Source organism: Pholcus phalangioides, unplaced genomic scaffold (genome assembly GCF_987345545.1).
Source record: "Pholcus phalangioides strain wild (caught in Gottingen) unplaced genomic scaffold, Ppha-v1.0 ptg000007l_1, whole genome shotgun sequence".
In the NCBI taxonomy this organism is placed as follows: domain Eukaryota; kingdom Metazoa; phylum Arthropoda; class Arachnida; order Araneae; family Pholcidae; genus Pholcus; species Pholcus phalangioides.
This window is the reverse complement of record NW_028301600.1, coordinates 17,837,941-17,843,835: the sequence shown is the minus strand read 5'-3', so window position 1 is coordinate 17,843,835 and position 5,895 is coordinate 17,837,941. Positions and strand designations below refer to the sequence as shown.

General features: G+C 36.1%; 1 non-coding gene across 1 annotated transcript; it reads right to left on the bottom strand.

The window, feature by feature from the left end:
• Positions 1-4,622: 4,622 nt before the first annotated feature.
• Positions 4,623-4,696, bottom strand: TRNAT-GGU (transfer RNA threonine (anticodon GGU)). The gene has a single exon. It is a non-coding gene; the product is annotated as a tRNA-Thr (tRNA).
• Positions 4,697-5,895: the final 1,199 nt, after the last annotated feature.

The window sequence follows — 5,895 nt, the reverse complement described above, 5'->3', positions numbered from 1 at the left end:
ACGTGTGATACATCTGATTCGGTTATACATTTTGGGACAAAATTTAATGACACATTCCATAACTTATATATTTATATAAAATCAACGAGCTTATGAGAGGGCAATGGCAGTGAAATAAACATTATCACTACTGTTTTTTTTTTCTATAAAATGAAAAAAGTTCAAAATTTCACACACAGGAATGCATAGATTGCACTCTACCGTTTAAAATTGGTTAAAATTAAACACTTTGAGATGAATCATGAAAAGAATCGATTATATTTATTACGTATAATCAATACTGCAGATCATTTTAGCGAATGCAGGAATTGAAATAAAGTAAATTTAAGATGTGGCTCTTCTCCTTTTTTATTACAAATGGTATACGCATCAAAGTGTAATAGTGCTTGGTGAAAAACAGGTCGAACAGGTTTTGCTGTTTACATGTTTTGAGGTACAATACAAGCAATGTATGAAACTTTGTACTACTTCTTTTAATACCTCAGAAATAATGCTCGACCATGACATTGCAAACATCACTGTAAGATATCATTTTGCTGATTTTATATAAATTTTTTTAAATTTAACTCACTTTACGCGATTCCGTCTAACTCGACTATTTTATGGAAAAAATCCAACGCGTGAAGCGAGAGACGCCTGTATATAAATCGTAATTATACAGGGTGTCCTGTAAGTGCTGATGCGGACTTTATCTCATCAACTGTTCGTCGTAGAGGTATGGTTATTTAAAAAATACTCAAAATGTATTCGAAAATCGCCCTCAGCCAGTTTTGAAAGTGGAAATACAATGTGTCGCAAAATAAAAATTTTTAATTTTTATACGGTCTCCATGTCCTCCAGTTTCCAATTAGGAAGTTGTTGCCCAGTCTCTTCTGAGCCCAAAAAAAAAAAAAAAAACCAAAAAATCCTATGTTTTTAAACGCAATGTTCACTGAGATATTCGAGTTCAAAAACTGGAGAAAAGTTGGGAACAATAAAATGGAAAAAAGAAGCGTTGTCCGTTAATTTTTGTTGATCTTTCCCGACTTTTCTTCGATTTTTGAATTTGAATGCCTCGGCGCATATTGCAATTGAAAACATAGGGTCTCTTTTGTTGGACTCAGAAAAGACAGGACAACGACTTTCTAATTAGAATTTAGAGAACGGGGGACCGTATAAAATTTTAGTTTTTTTTTATTTCCTGATACACTGTATTTACACTCTCAAAATTGGTACAGGGTAATTTTTGAGTGAATTTTGAGAATTTTTTAAATTGAAATCATACCTCTAAGACGAACGGTTCATGAGATAAAGACCGCATTAGCACGGCTCTAACTTGCATGGTGGTATCAATTATTGCACCTCTTCTGATTGGCAAAAGATTGGCTCTTCTGAGCAGTCACATTTCATTCTACGTGGGATGGGACCCTGCTGTCGTGTCCGGAGACGAATGTCCGAAAACAAGACACTATAAAAATTGAGGAAGAAACACAAGCTCGTGATGGCAGAATTGTCTGAGAAATGTTATCCAAGACATTGTCTAGATCAGTGTTTTCAGGATGTGGTTCTATGCAGTGGTCTATAAAAGAGTGGATATGGCAAGTTACGGGGAGGGGAGCTAGCGGGCTATATCCCAGGGCGGCAAGTTTAGAGGGGCGGCAAATTTGAGAAATGAGTTCCCAAAAAAATTAGTAAAAGGGGAAAAGGGCCGCAAAATTTGTATAACCCTAAATTAATTCATCTTCGCCGAGAAAGTAAGGAACTAGGTCCATGAGTGACCGAAAGAATGACCTAGAGAATCTGCAAGCACGTGGGTGAGCGAAAGAGTGACCTAGAGAGTGCTAAAGCATATGTATGACCAAAAGACCATAATTTCTTGATGACTTCTTTCTTTAATTTTTCTCTTTCGGTGGAAAAGATTTGACTAAGGGTTCTTGATATTTTATGATGGCCCACAGAAAATTTATGCCATGAACCCCCTGTGCCCATAAAATGAAGAAAAATGACGTCACGAACTCCTTTACAAAATAATACTCTGTATAATAGCAATGTACAAACAATGAGCTAATTGATAAAAACCTTATAGACTATTTAATGAGCTAATTGATAATAAGGACTTACCGGGTTGTTAGGTTGTGATCTGCTATTTCTTTCAAACGTTTCGCCTGCAGCTGTGTAGGTGGGCATCTTCAGAAGTGAGTCTAGTACTACAGAGTGCCGACGAGGTGCCCTTCTTATTAACTTTCCCGACTTCACTTGCTATAGATTGTTGTCGGTGGCACTCGGTGGTACCAAACTCACGTCTGGAGATTCTCCCCACGCAGCTGCGGGTGAAACGTTCGAAAGAAATAGACCACAACTTAACAGCCCGGTAAGTCCTTATTCTCAATTAGACGCCGGCCGTCAAAGACTATACCCACGCAATGAGTCAATTGTTTTCTCATTCAAGATCACACGGACTCCCCCCGAAGTCTTTCTCAGGACCCCTGGTTAAGAACCCCCCTGAGGGGGCACGACAAAAGTACGGGGGAACATCAGAATTTCAGAGATGTTTTGGTGGGGCATGGCCTAAATGGCCCGGAAGTATTGGTTCTAATCAATCAATATTGATTGCATTTGTATACAAAAATTCTTCCCGACTTACGCGCCTATCGTCGGTCCCATCTATCGCGTAATTTCAAGGTTTTCATGTATTACTATATTTCAAAACAGGGTATTTTGAGTTGTTGATGTTTTGAACTAGACCGTCGATTTTTGCTGCACCTCGATCATTTTATGATAATAATTAGATTTCGTCGTAAAATTTATAGCTGATTTCAAATGACTTTTCATGTTCTTTTTCGAGATATTGGTGCACTAACCACTTGGCGTCGGAGACTTCCTGCTGTAGGAATGATTAGTAGAATATACGGGAAGAATATGTGCCTACAGAATTTCAAAAAACACACCAAAAATATTTTTTAAATACATTTGTAATTTATTCCGCAATCGGTAACAATATCCGCGATGTGGCTACGACATGGGTTCCAAATTCTGAAACGGTTCCTAGACTGCGATTTAAACGGGCCCCAAGCCAGATATTTCACGAGCCCTTTCATAGTTAATTTACAGTGTGATAAAATAAAAAAAGGAAAGGCAGCATTCTGGACCCCCACCCTTGTGGGAGCCATGGATTACGAATAATTACATAGATTTCTTATCTATGTTGTCTACAAAAACCATGTTCTGAAAACCATGTAAAAAAATAAGAGAACAAGAACAAAAAGTTTCGAAAAATCAAAAATTTAGCATTGAATACATTTATATACTATTTTTAGCACATTTAAATATATTTTAACCATAGATACGTATTTTGAAAAAAAAATTACGCAATTAAATATGGAAATTTTATGACATGAAAATATTTGTTTTCAGATTCATAATGATAAAAATTTTAGAGATTTTTAGATAAAGTCTTACTGATTTTTTATAATTTTCCAAAAAAGGAATAAGATTTTCGATTTTGGCTTGTTAAGATGTACTATATGTTTCAAGAAATTCGGGATTATTCACCGAATTCCAAATTACTTTGGTTTTAAGAAACAGTTCTTGGAAGGAAAAATCATCGTTTATAATTTGAAACGAATCAATTTCACACGAAAACGGTAACGAGTTCTAGGGAATCAATCTTCCATGTTGAAACATCAAAGTGTACCTTAATAAAGTGGCCGGAGATGAATTTTCGTGCATATTGATGCATCTTAAGAATGTGTATCATTAACTACACGCTCAGATAACGAGTGTTTTTCACTGATTTACACGGAACAAACTTCAATGGTCAATCTGCATAACTCTGTGGAATTTTAACTATTGGTATACATCTTTATCAATGGTAAAAATTTTCGGAAGAATATACCGATACCTATTTTTAAATTAAAATTACATGAAATGCACAAAATATATCTGAATAGACTGACAGAAAAATGAGTTCATTTTATAAATTTTTTGCGTGTGTGTGTGAAATAAAAACAAAAATAAATAAAATAAACGGGAAATAACCTCAATGTAGAATAAGTTAGCAGCTTCCCTCTTTCTATAGTACCAAAAAAAAACAACAAAAAAAAAACAGTAAATGCAATTTACGAAACCTTCTCCGGTATCATAATCCAGTTATAAATGCCCAAGGCGAGCTTACATTCGGTAATACGGGAGACTCGGAGAACAAAATGCTGGATAAAAAGTGATTTGAAGGAGCATTTGACGGTTTTTCTTTTTCTCCCCTTACTTTTACTATAGCTGTTTATTGTTATAATATACAGTATTTCTATGTGTGTGTGTGTTTATTGCGTTTATATGTACGTAGTGCATTTCAAAGGTAAAAGGTCGATCACACAAAAATAATATGATAGTTTAATGAAAGAAACGAAGATTTATGTTACAGGTTCTCTAACTATGCGTAATAATTTTTCTACACTGTCACTAGTTTTTCCCCATAATTGTTACGACAATTGGTATTTTTAGTTTGAGGGGTTTCTTCTGGTATGGTCTCAAACTATATGGTGGTTTAGAGAGATATAGATGGCTTTTTTCTCAGTCAGAGATATCAAGGAAACAGTTATTTTCCGGATATTATGCTGAGGTGAGCTCGGAAAGAAAAGTCATCACGTCTCCGCCGGGACTCGAACCCAGGCCCTCTTGCATACCGGGCAAGCATGCTACCATCTACACCACTGGAGACACATGAATCTGCCTTCCTAATTTCACGCACTGTGTCGTGAGGCGCTGAAGTAGAGGCATTAGTAGCCTCTCTTAACTTCAGGAAATGGCTCCCGGGTGGGACGGTTTACCGTCCCACCCGGGGGCCACTTGTGGGACGATTTGCAACTAAGTCTGGATTAGCGGCTCCCAAATATTTTTAGTCGTTAAAACCCCAGAGATCTTGGTGTCTGCCATGGAACCCCATGCCTCAGCCTTTGACTTTTGACAACTAAATCATGAGCTTTACGCATAAAGAATGTGTGTACAGTAATACACGTGATATAAAATAAGAATTCAATGTAAATGGTGAACTCACATTTCCGTTTGAAGTTTCTCAAAATTTGGTTCTATATCTTTTGACAATTTTACACATAAGTTGTCGTCTGAATTGAGCAGCCTGTTTCTTGATTTATTTTTTACCTGAAGCAGTGATGACAAATATTGTTCACGGAGGTAAATAGTTGTGTATGCACAGTAAAGTGGTACTTTTGCGCGTTAATTTAATTAAAACTTTTTTTTTAAGTAATTTATTTATTTATTTTCCAACTTAGCGTAACTTTGTTTTATAATTCTACACTTGAGCCGTGGACCTTCCCCCACCCTACCAAGTAAAACCGGCTGTGGATTCCTGGGGGTCCAAGCAACCCCGATTCTAGACCAACACAATTCTAGACCTGTTCAGCAGAACAATTTACATCCGCTTTGCAATACTAGTAGAGAAGAATTCCATTTGATGTACCTAAGAATACTTTACTCTACAAGTAAAAATAATCTAGTTCTATTTGGGGAATTTACTTCAGAAATAGCTCTCAATATTGTCTAGAAATTAAAACATGAGAAAGATGAACCGATTATATTTCTATACCGAATTTAATGCTTAGTTCAACTGTATTTAAACAACCTTTTACAGCCAAATTCAGATTGGGATTGGCTTCCACATTTTCTTCCTTTTATTTCTCTTTTTTATCTTTTAGTTTAAAGCAGTGTTTCTCAAAGTGGGCAATTTTGATCACTGGAGGTGGGAGTAATATAACGTACCAGGACGGGAGCAATAAAAGCTACGGCTACAATATAGGATCCTATGGGATCACTAAAGAAGGGGGACGATGAAGAAAAAAAAATTCTGAGCAAGGGAGCGCTGAACAAAAAATTTTGAAAAATTATAGTTTGGAGTATCAA